The sequence below is a fragment of the Cannabis sativa genome, chromosome 5, assembly GCF_029168945.1.
Source record: "Cannabis sativa cultivar Pink pepper isolate KNU-18-1 chromosome 5, ASM2916894v1, whole genome shotgun sequence".
Lineage (NCBI taxonomy): Eukaryota > Viridiplantae > Streptophyta > Magnoliopsida > Rosales > Cannabaceae > Cannabis > Cannabis sativa.
The window spans coordinates 5784772-5798008 of NC_083605.1; the positions used below are offsets into that span (position 1 = coordinate 5784772).

General features: G+C 31.1%; 1 protein-coding gene and 1 long non-coding RNA gene across 2 annotated transcripts in view; one reads left to right on the forward strand and one right to left on the reverse strand.

The window, feature by feature from the left end:
• Positions 1 to 13237, reverse strand: part of LOC115715630 (transcription factor SPEECHLESS) — an 80604-nt gene that overhangs the window by 29904 nt on the left and 37463 nt on the right. The window lies entirely within an intron of this gene.
• Positions 6078 to 7939, forward strand: LOC133038536 (uncharacterized). The gene is made up of 3 exons (XR_009688057.1): positions 6078 to 6406; positions 7053 to 7116; positions 7512 to 7939. It is a non-coding gene; the product is annotated as an uncharacterized LOC133038536 (long non-coding RNA).

The window sequence follows — 13237 nt, forward strand, 5'->3', positions numbered from 1 at the left end:
TTTTCTTACCGAGTCCGTCGACTCACGGCTTACGTTCATGTGTAGGTAAAGGCAAGGTCAGAATCGATGGACCGTGACCGAGCATATGAGATTGTACATGTCGGGGCGGTTAGGCCTGGAGCGTACGATCCTCGGGACAGCAGGGCTGAGATTTTTTTTGTAACTGTCGTTAGACGACTTTATTTTGATGTAAAAAGTTGAACAGTAAAAACGTTTGTAAATATTTTTATAAATTGGGATCCCGAGACTTTTTACAAAATGGTTTATAAGTTTAATGAAAAAGCAAAAATTTAATTAATCACGTTTTTCCATAAACCTCGTTGATTAGCAACGAGCTGCACAGTACGTTTAAAAAAATCACGTAATACGCCTAAGATAGTTAGGGTGTTACAGTTTGTTTATATAACCCTATGCCGTCGGTTATTATAGAATAACCGACGGCATAGGATACACGTGTCAAATTTCACGTGTACCCTATGCCGTCGGTTGTTATATACTAACCGACGGCATAGGGTTATATAAACAAACCCTATGTCGTTTATTTCCAAACCGCCTCTAAATGGTATACCCCAATTTTATACCTACGGTTTTTATAAAAAAACCGCCTCTAAAGGTAAATTTTCAATAGGCGGGTATTTTCAGACCCTTTAGCTTCCCTTTTTATAAAATGGGTTCAAAAAAGAGAAGCTAAAGCCTTGTTTTGTAGTAGTGAGTGATCCATAAAATAGGCCACTATATTAGTTTTTTTTTTAAAAAAAAAAATAATATTTAATTCTTTTCTAATTCAAATTTTATAATTTTGATGAATTACTATTATTTTGTTTTCAAGAATATTTTTTATTTTTTGAACAAATGAACTTTCATTGAAAATAATAACCAATAAAAACTAATTTCCTTTTGGTTTACATTCGTTAACCAACGTACAAAATAATAGTCTAAAAAAAAATAATAGAGTCCAAAAAAAAAATACAATCCAAATAGGGAGAAAACATCAATAACACCATTATCATAAAACAAAATTATTCTTTAATTTTACATCACAAGCAACAAAATGAAAAATAAAATAATCTTTCAGATTACAACAACTTCATGTTTCAAGAGAGATCCGCAAAAAGAAAAATGAAATGTTAGCTGTTTTACCCATTTTATGAAAAATCAAAAAAATCAACCTTGAGATTTCGATCAAAATTTATAAATGTCAAATGAGTTAAAACATCTTTCTTGAAGCCCCATGGTACCTCTAGAGGACTCGAAAAAATTAACTAATCATTTGGTACTCACACACCCAAGTGTGTCCAAATTAGAGTTTATGGGCCCGCACAAGCGTTTTCACCTTAGAGGCTGCAATCTACCAAGAAAACTAACAAGGACTTACTCATTTTGACATAAAAAGGCTTAAATTTGTGCATAAATTAAGTCAAAATAGCATAAAATCTCCATAGAATAGAGCCTATGCGCCCACTGCCATATGGAAATGGCAGGGCTCTCCAATTGTTGGAATACACAGCCAAGAAATGGCAGTGGTCAGCACTTACAAAGCACTAAGGGGAAATTGTTCAGATATGTTCCCTCAACACTAAGGAATGCAACGAGTGTGAAAAAAACCATTTCACAATAACGAAAACATGGGAAGACCACAATTACAAGTCGTGATATAACTATATCATTAGCACACTAACAAAAAGATTAGACACCTTAATATTTTTTAACATCTCTCATCGCTAATTAGTTTTAAAAACCCCTTCTATCGTAAACACACACTTACCAAATTCTAACACTTCTGATTTATTCATATTCTTTCATCTCTATGTGTAAATCTGAAATAATTGGCATATAATTTTAAACAAAATCGATGCGAATCAAAACTTCTATTAAAACTTAAGAGTTTTGGGTGTCAAATTCAATAAAACAAATCAAATAAATCTATATATATATATGAAGAAACAGCCGCCATATATATATATAAATTCATGAATCAGTTATATATTCAAGTTTCACCTTTTTCACTGCAAATAAAAGAGGCTGTCACTGAGCATATGTTTAGGCTGGCATGCAATCTATTCGATGATCAGTAATTGAATGTGTCATGATTTTATGCTTCGTTTTGTTCTTTTCTAAAGATTTGTTATATTACTCGAGATGTGTATATAACTCCAACGTATATACACACATATATGTGTGATTTTGCGCCCTACATTTAATTATGATTGTCAGACTTTAAATAAATTTAAACGACAAGGAGATATCTTTACATATAGTGTATATCTGTGTGGGTCATTCCTCCACTTTACTAGTGCTACAGCTATAATTGTTTTTTTTTTCGAAATTTTTACACTGAAAAATGTGAAATCTGATCACCATTCAGTAAAGACACAGAATTTACTATAATTACATATTACTTTCACAGAGAGAGAGAGAGAGGTATCTTCTGATCTATTGGTCATTATAATAATTTGCAAATAACAAGAATAGTAGACGAATGAAAATAACTGCTACTGCTTAAAATTTTGTCTGCCAAAACTGGATGCATGCATGTTTTTCAGTGCAAAAAAAAAAAAAGGAAAAGCTCATAGTATGATACCTCTTGTCTATATGCTGATGAGGTCAGGCAGTTAATCAAATTAATTAGCTAGGTTTTATTTTATTATGTAATCAACTTAAATGATAATTATTACAAATTGTTACACTGGTTATTATTGGTTAAATTTAATATAATTATAGTATTTAAATGTAGTGTCTGAATTTTTTACTATTAGGTCGTTAATTTTTTTTTTAAAAATTATTAAAATTATTGGATTTAAGAGTTTTTATTCAATTTTACTAATAGATTAATCCTGACGTTAATGAAATTTAAGAGACACGATTTGATAAATATTTAAAATATTCAAAAAGAATTCGATAGATATCAAAATTTGGGAGTAGGATTTAGTACATATACAATTGCTACATTAGTAAAATTAAACAAAAATTTTTGAATTTAAATTTTTATCAGTTTTGGGAGTATGATTTAGTACATCAAGTCAAATTTTAGAGAAAAAAAATCATGCCTAGCCTATTTAAATATATATAATGCTCAATCATAATAACGTACGTTAGGCATGGTAGTTCTCAGAGATTGGAATGCATCATAGTTTTTGATTAAAAGTTCCATCATTTTAACTATTGACTATTGAGCCGTGATCTCTGTATATGTACTATTATGGGCAAAGCTGGTATAGTAGTTGTTATAGATGATCAAATTGTGTGAGTATAGAGAAATGAGAGAGTAATATATTCTATAATAAATGAGGAGACAACATGCAGAAACGATATATATAAAGATGGATATTGATCGAAGCCGCAAAGATTGTGCAAGTTGATTGTGTGTGTCCGTTTCGTACATATATATTATTTATAAATTGATATTACAATATTAATATTAATGAATATATATATGTGAAGCTGGTTGGCTTTCAATGCTCAGACACGGCATCTCCGTGTCTACGATGATCCCTAACTCCACACACAAACTCTATCAAAAACCAATATATTCAATTAATTACTAACACAATATTCTCTACATCTCTCTCCTTTGTAGTGGCCTACTATATGTATTTTATTACCTATTTATTGAAAGGGAGTGGGTCGAGTTGAGTTTTTGGATTTGAAAAAAGTTATATATATCACAATAATAAAATATATATATATATATAATTTGGTTTTACCACAAATAATACTAATCCCATATGAGAGAGAGAGAGAGAGAGAGAAACTACATTTTGGGGTTCAGCCGTCAATTTTCAGAGTTACCATCCTCAACCACCTCTCTGTCTCCATGTCTCATCTCTCATTTTTGTTTCTTGTATGATCTACAATCGAGATTTATAATATTAAATTATATACATCTAAGTAATAATATATACAGGTGTAAAAGATATATATATATATTTTTTTTTTCATTAATTCTTTTTATGTTTGACTCTGATACTTGAAGTATGGTGGACAAAGTTTAATGAGATTTAGTGTAGAGTATGATGCATGAGCGGAATTTTATCTCAAAATCAATTGAAAATAAAAAAAATTATGTTATGCGTGTTGATAATTATGGGGTTCCATCTCAAAATCAATTAACAATAAGTGAGTAGTCTATGTTTTTATATATGGCTCAATACTTTCACATTTAATCCATGTGGAACAATATTCTCCAATAATAGGTATTGTATATATTTAAGTGATAATATTTAACTTAATCTAGAAATAAAATAATTAATTAGAGATCAAGTTTAAAACAAAAATACAACAAAAAGATAGATCATACATATACGAGTCTGGGTCACGTACTCTCAAAATAATTAAGCCCTAGTACTTTACGTCATATATCACAAATATATGAATATATAATAATATTAGTCAAAAATTTATTTCCAACTACGTATACTAAAACAACTACCATATTAATTTTGTGAGTTTCTTGTTGTTTTCCTATTGTCGCATTTGTGAATATAGATAAATTCCTATGTACTTAGTACTGATCATCCAAATAAAGCCCTCTCTCTATCCCTATAATATAGATTCATCCAAACACTATACATATATATATATATGCTCTTTCCTTTAGAATAAATTTCCCCATTTAATTACATGGCAGGGCTAGCTAGTGATAATGAACAGTGAATAGTAATTACGTACGTGTCCCTCTCTTTCTGTAGTAGCTACTACTCTTATTTATATATATATATATATATAGCTCTGTAACACAATGCCAATCTATATATATATATATAGTCCTTCTAGCTTCTACTAGATCATAATTTTAATATAGAATTAATCATAACATTATTTTGATTAATTAACTGTATATATTGTAATCTTATAATAATATACTTAAATAATCGATTTGTAATTTATATATATATATTTATATAAGAAGAGTAGGAAATATATGTCGTGTACGTAAATAAGGTTTTCATTTTGTCCACAAATGAGAAAGAAAAACAGTACAGTTCTCATCATTTAAAGCCTTACTACATATTCCCTACAAATTAATAAAAATGAAAGGAATTCACAAATGTAGGACAAAATTCTAAAACAAACATTTAAAAAGTTGGGAAGATGTAATTTAATTGCATAAAGGAAAAAAGAGGTAGTGGAGTCCACACAGAACCCTAAATTGGGGGGGTCCTCTTCATAAAAGCTTCATTCACATGGAGAATCCAGATGAAAAAATTGAAAATGAATTATGAAAAAACAAAAAGAGAGAGAGAGAGACATCATTAAATTGAAATAGAACCCCACGAAATATACGAGTAAGACATTATTACTCCAAAAGAAACGTATATTTGTTTTTGAATTTTAATGAAAATATATAGTAAGTTAGGTAACAAAGTGTCCTTGAATGAGGTCGAGAAGTTCGGAAGTTCTTGCAAGGGTTGCAACTTGCAAATGATGCTTAATTAGATGTACAATCTCTCATTTTCCAAAGTGGGACCCAAATTCTCTCTTTTTATATGGGACCCATTGTGTTGAATGCATATGAGATACGTTCAGTCCCCATCCCCCTGTAGTTGCTGCACCCTAACTTAAGCCCTAAATATATTGGTGGTACACCTCCCTTTTCCATCTCTCTCTCTATCTTAATTTATGTTATTCATTTTACTCTCCTACAGATTTATTTTATACATGTACACTTCCTGAAATCATTCAATTATGTATATATATAAATCTATACAATAGTATAATATAGGAAAATTTACAAAAATACTGAAATTTAGGTTAACTTTTACAAAAATACTGTCACACGAAAATCTTTTCAAAAATACTGTGTTTTTATAAAACACCAGTAAAACACACAGCAGAACAACTCAAAACAATAGTAGAACACCAGTAAAACACTAGTAGAACACTAGTGAAAACTTAACACAGTATACTCACTACTACAAACCAAACTTTTAGAGGCACTTTTTTTCAGTAAATATTAAAGAACCGACGTCATAGGGTTGAAATCTTTTTGAAGGGATTTTGACACTACCTATGGCGTCGGTTTTTTGGAAATAACCGACGCAATAGGGTGTCCCCTATGGCGTCGGTTATTTCTAAAAAAACCGACGCCTAAAGGGTTTATAACCCTAGCCCAGCCCATCATCTTCCTCATTCGACCAGCCAACCCAGAAACCCCCAAACCAGAGAACCCCAAACCCTCTCCGCCAACCACCACGAAAAACCATCCCCATTTCACCATTTTTTCACCATTTTAGCTCATTTTTGTTTTTAAATCTTCTATTTTTCATACCTAAAACTATATACCTGAAAAGATCACATTTTTCCTCATTTTTTAGGGTAAACCGAAGGTAGAGGTAGTGGTGGTGGTGGTTATACCTCCGGCCACCGTTTTTAGTGGAGAAAACATTGTATTTCAACGTCTATTAAGGTATAAATCTAATTTCTACTAATTTTAGTACTGTACATTGCTTTATTTTTTATTTTATAAATTTTTTTAGGGTTTTTCTATATTATTAAATATGTATTGTGTGTATATATTGTGAATGAGAAATGTATTATGTGTATATATATTGTGAATGAAAAATGTGATATAGGAGAGTATATATGTATGTATTTTGTGTTGTATTAAATATGTATTGTGTGTGTATATATTATGAATGAGAAATGAGATAAATAGGAGAGTATTTTATATATTGTATATGTATATATTGAGTATTTTAAACAAATAGTTTTGTTAAATATTGTGAATGGGAATGAGATAAGAGAGTATTAAAATAAAAGTTTAGAAATTGTTTTCTAAAAAATTAGTTTAGAAACAAAAGTTTAAAAATTAACTCTATTTTGTATCAATTTTTTTCTATTTTCAATTTTATTCATGTGTTTTTATTTTTTTAGTAGCTAGTAGATTGTTAATTACAACTACTTAGCAAGTTACTAATTTTCATTCTATTCATGTATTTTTAACTAGTTAGCAATAAATTAACTAGTTAGTAACTAAATACTCATAAATTATATAACTAGTAAGTAGCTAAATAAAAAAAATTGTAATTTTGTAGTATTTCTTTATGTTGTAGGTTGTGAGGTCAATTTGCAAGGATCTGACTTATTTGGTATTGATCGGTTTCTAGTTAGCTCGAGGTATACACTCACTAAATTTTATTATAAATTAATTATGAATGCTTAGTAGAGTTTGAATATCTTAAATATTCATCCGTAGTGAAGTAGGTTCTGTAATATTTTGTAATGCGCCGGATCGATGGGTGAAATAATATGCATGTTAGATGAGTTTGAATATCTTCAATATTCATCCTTAGTGAAGTAGGTTCTGTGAATACATGTACTGCAGTCGAATGGGTGGTAAATTTTTATATTGCTAAATGTTGTTGTGATTTCATATTGTTTTGAATTGTGTTTTGTTGTTATTAATAGGTTTGAATTTTTCGTAAACGTTCAATTATAGTCGTTATGCTACCGAAATTTCAGTAAAATTAGGATAATATTTGATTTTAATTTCTCTTAAACTTGGTTGTTAGGATTTTATCGGAAGTGACTTTATCGGAAGACAAGTACATAATTTTTGGTATAAGGTATGCTTTTGTTAACCTACTTTTATAAGAATATTTTTCATATATATTTAGATAATCTTTAAATGCTTAGAGTAATTTTAGAATAATATTGATGTAATACATAGGATATATATTGTTGAGTGCTAAGGATAGATATAGTAAGCTATAAAAAAAATACAAAAAAGGTCTATATTGGGATTTGAACTTGTGACCAAAAGGATAGATTGATAAGTTTTTACCAATATACCAAAACACAATAGAATAACAAATACATTATAAACATTGATTCTAATACTTAAAATAAGAATTCTATTAGTTTATGTTAAGTAAAATAGCAAAATAAAACACAAAAAATACCCAAGTTCAAAAAAAAAAAATCGCCTCAAGCGGACAACCGGATCAAAAGTTATTAATAATGTTCAAAGTTTTTAAAAAATTTCATGCAAATTTTAACCCTTTATCTACAAAAATACAATACACTACAAAAACAATACTAATATATTAAAAAAAATTATAAAAATATACTAATATACTACAAAAATACAAACACATAATATAAAATATTAATAAAAAGATAGCTAATATACAAACACTTAGAGTAATGTAGATGTGTATTTATTCAACTTTTCAATTTAATTTGTATTTATGGTTATTATATATAATTTATACTTAATTTAATTATATTAATAATAAAATAATATATATATATAAATTATGCTAAAATACAAAATTGGAAGCTGAAAAAAAAACATAGGAAGACCCTATGGCGTCGGTTATTTCATAATAACCGACGCCATATGGGTCCTATGGCGTCGGTTATATGAAACAACCGACGCCATAGGACCCCTATGGCGTCGGTTATTATGAAATAACCGACGCCATAGGGGTCCTATGGCGTCGGTTGTTTTTAACCATTTAGCGTCACCCAGAACAGCGTCGGTAGCGAATTTCGCCAATACCGACGCTGAAAGCCCTTAAAAACCGCCTCTAAAGCCCAATTTTGTAGTAGTGACTGCAGTATGAAACTTATAAAAAAATACAATAAAAAAGTAAAACATACCGCCTGGCAGTATTTTTGTAAAAAAAATGACAAAAGTTAGTATACCATATAAATTTCCCTATAATATATACTATACTTTCATACATTACATTTATGTCTACCTAGATATCTATCCAATGTAATGTATAAAAGTATATGTAGTATATTATATGACTCAAATTTCAACTATCTTATAATATTTCAAAAAAAAAAAATCTTATAATTTTTAATATTCTATTACCCACATAGATCTAACAAAACTAGCTAAATTAGTTATTTATAAAATAAATATAGTCCCTCCTAACATATCAAACCATATAGACAGAAATGACATAATAACACTAATATTTAAGTAAACAAGTGGATGAATTAGAAAACTATAGTAGTATCGATTTTGAGGCTATTATATAGTAGCTGCATAGATTGAAAATGAACAAATTTAAGCGCTAATTTTTTTTCAGCAACTTTAGCAACGATAACCTACCACATATGATGGTGCAGGAATGAAACTCTTTAGAATATGAAAATTTATAAAATTGATGTAATTGTAAAAAAGAATTAAATATGATCTTAAGAGTAGAATTTAGAGTGTAATGCTTAAGAAAATGGCAAGGAAAAATTTAGAATGGTTTGAATAAAGTTGTGAACAATTGTAATGTGGAAGATAATCCATTTTAAACTAAACCGGTTTTTTCTCCAAATATGGTTGTGTTCAACTGATATTTCAGTTACAGACTTTCTTGTTTTAGTAAGTCGGTTAGTTAGTTATAAACCGATTTGGCTGAACTGTTAAGTGTTGGACATGTCAGCTACTAACACTATATAAAGCTCCTCATTGTATTCAATAGAAAACGCTAGAAAATGAGAAAGATACAGAGAGAGAGGCTGAGTGAGAATTATGCAGAAAGAAGGATCAAGTTCAGGATTGGCTAATAGGATTGCTCTAGTTTTGAGTGTTGGAGAGCTAAATCTAACTGTGATTGTTCTTGAATGCTTTGCAATATAATTGGTGTTTGTAATTGCTGATTCATAGTGGAGAAATCTCCTTGGGGGAGAGCTGGAGTAGGACTCAAAGTTTGAGATCCGAACCAGGATAAATTTTGTTTTTTCTCTCAATTTTTCATTGCTTATTTATCTTGTTTAATTTCTTATTCAATTTCTCATTTACATGTTGATTAATTGATCAATAATTGGTTTGAGTTTATGTTGTTAGATTACGATAGTGTTATCAAAGCACTAGGAAGAATCTAAGAATTTCTGGAACTCTAACCGTGTGATATCAAACCAGAGAAGCTGCTGCAATGGTTTCTTCATCAAAAAGTTTTGACTTAGAAAGATTTGATGGCAAAGGTGATTTCAATTTGTGGAAAGAAAAGATGCTAGCAATACTGATCTATCTGAAGTTAGACTCAGCCTTAGATGAAGATCTTGGTTCTGATGACATCAAGAAGAAAGGAAATGGATGAATCCCAGAAGAAGGAATCAGATACTATTATGAAGCAAGCAAGATTTGCCATTGTCATGAATCTTGCAGACAATGTACTGAGGCAGATGATTGGTGAGAAGACAGCTCTTGGAATTCAGAGTAAACTCAACCAATTGTACATGGCTCGATCTACTGCAACCGAGATTTTCTTGAAAGGGAAGTTTTATGGATTTAAAATGAATGCTACTGTTACATTAGATTAAAATCTTGCTGAACTTAATAAGATTGTGTTGGCGCTTACTAATATGGGTGAAACCATAAAAGAAGAGGATCAAGCAGTGATTTTGCTCAATGCTTTACCTGACCAATTTAAGGAAATGAGAACTGTCATCATGTATACCAGGGATACTTTAACCTTGGAAGATATTATGAGTACACTCAGATCAAGGGATGCTGAGTTCCATTGGCAAAGAGCTGCTAAGCTAGAATCAAAAACTGATGATGTTGTAATGGTTCGAGGCAGATTACCAAGAAGAGGAAGCTCGAGATCAGAGGAAACTCAAGGTCTAATTCAAGATTGAAAGCAAGACCTAGGGAAACAAGGAAGTTTCATCATTGTGGCAAAGTTGGACACTTGATTAGGAATTGTTGGGACTTAAGAGATAAAAGAAAGAAGAAGAAAGACAAAGAAGAAGAGGACAGTAACAATGATTCAAATGCAGTAATTGAAGATTCTAATGGAGATGTGCTTACAGTCATCAATAATGAAACTAAGGATGAGAGATCAACTGATGGTGATGCTTGCACCAGTTCTTGTCTCAAAGATCAAGATTGGATCCTAGACAGTGGGTGCACATATCACATGAGTCCAAATAGGGACTGGTTCATGATTACACTATCATAAATGGTGGCAATGTTGTAATGGGAAATGATCACAAATGCAGTGTAGTTGGAATTGGTTCTATTGTCAAAAAAAAGTTTTGATGTGGGACATTCAAAACCTTGCACAAGGTTAGGCACATTCCAGATTTGAAAAGAAATTTAATTTCTTTGGGAACATTAGATGATGAAGGATGTGATTAGAAGACAAGCAAAGGGATACTCAAGATTACTAAAGGTTCATTGCTAGTACTGAAAGGAATCAAAAGACATGGTCTTTATTACCTTGATGGAAAAAATGTCACACCAGCACAAGCTGGTGCTGTTGATAAGTGTAACTCAGAATCGAAACTGTGGCATGCTAGATTGGGCCACATTGGTGAACAAGGTTTAGTTGAGTTATCTAAACAAGGTTTACTACAGAACTATACTCATGCTAACCTACCATTTTGTGAAATATGTGTACAGGGAAAGCAACATAGGATCAAGTTCTCAAATAGCAATTACAGAGCAAAATCTGTCCTACAATATATTCATGCTGATATGTGGGGAGCTAGCAAGGTAAAAACTCAAGGAGGTAAACAATACTTCTTGTCCATTGTAGATGATTTTAGTAGGAAAGTTTGGGTGTTTTTGTTAAGACATAAGAATGATTGTCTTGAAGAATTTAAAAATTGGAAAACACTTGTAGAAAACCAAACTAATTCTAAAATCAAAGTATTAAGAACTGACAATGGTTTAGAATTTGTTAATGATGAGTTAACTGAATTGTGTTTAAAAATTGGAATACAAATTAAGACATAAAACTGTGATTAAAATGCCACAACAAAATGGCATTGCTGAACGAATGAATAAAACATTGCTAAATAAGGTTAGATGCTTGCTATTAGAATCAGGTTTGAAGAAGCACTTCTGGGGAGAAGCTTTGCACACTGACTGTTACCTAATTAACAGGAGTCCAAATAGGAAAATTGAGCTAAAAACTCTTGAAGAGCTATGGACAGGTAAACCACCATCTATGTCTCACTTAAGGATATTTGGTTGTGTTGCTTATGCACAAAATGTAGAAGACAAACTTGAGAAAAGATCAATAAAATGTATATTTTTGGGCTATCCTAATGGAGTAAAAGGCTATAGATTATATTTTCTTGAAACCAACAAAATTTTAACTAGTAGAGATGTGATTTTTAATGAAAATGATTTTCCATTTAAAGGAAGGTGTGGTTTCTGATTTTTCAGGCAAGCAAGGTGATGATCAATTCAGCACTCACATCGAGTTGGAAAGAGTTGTTCCTGACCAAGAAATAACACCAGAAAACTCTGAAGAATCTGAAGCAGATCCTGATGATGGAGGAGAGGCCTTAGATGATCTTACCAATTGGCTCGAGATCGAGTTAGGAGAGAAATCAGACCTCCTGCTAAGTATGCTGAAGCTGATATTATTGACTATGCACTTTCCATGACAATGGAGTCTCAAGATAAAGTGCCAAAGACATACCTTGAAGCCATCAACAGTAAACAAGCCAAGAAGTGGAATGCTGCAATGAATTCAGAAATGCAGTCATTAAAGAAAAAAAAGACCTGGGTTGTAGTTCTTAAACCAGAAGGACAGAAGGTAATTGGTTGTAAATGAATTTTTAGACACAATGAAGGAATGACTGATGATGAGCCTATATTGTACAAAGCAAGGTTGGTAGCTTAAGGTTTTACTCAGGTTGAAGGTGTTGTTTACTCAGAGATATTCTCTCCAGTGGTTAAAATGAAAACCATCAGAATGATGTTGGCACTTGCAGTACAATTTGATTGGGACATAGAGCAAATGGATGTGAAGACTGCATTTCTAAATGGAAGGCTTGAAGAACCTATCTACATGAGACAGCCTGATGGATTCAAGGTGGAATCCAAGGATGGTAAACTTGTGTGCTTGCTGAAGAGATCTCTATATGGTTTGAAGCAATCACCTCGATAATGGTATAAGAAATTCGACTCAGTATTGACAAAGGTTGGTTACTCAAGATCAAAATATGATACGTGCCTCTACTTTACAAATCTGAAATCACAAGCTGCTACATTTCTACTAGTGTATGTCGATGATATGTTAATCATGGGAAAGGACCAAAATCAGATTAACAAACTAAAGTATGTCCTCAATAGTGAATTTGAGATGAAAGACTTAGGAGTGGCTAAGAAAATTTTGGGGATCGAAATACTGAGAGACAGAAAGAACCACAAAATGACATTAACTCAAGGAAATTACATTGAAGCTGTCTTAAGGAAATTCAAGATGAATGATTCTAAAGAAACAAAAGTCCCACTTGCTGGACATCTTGTGTTTTCAACAGATCATTC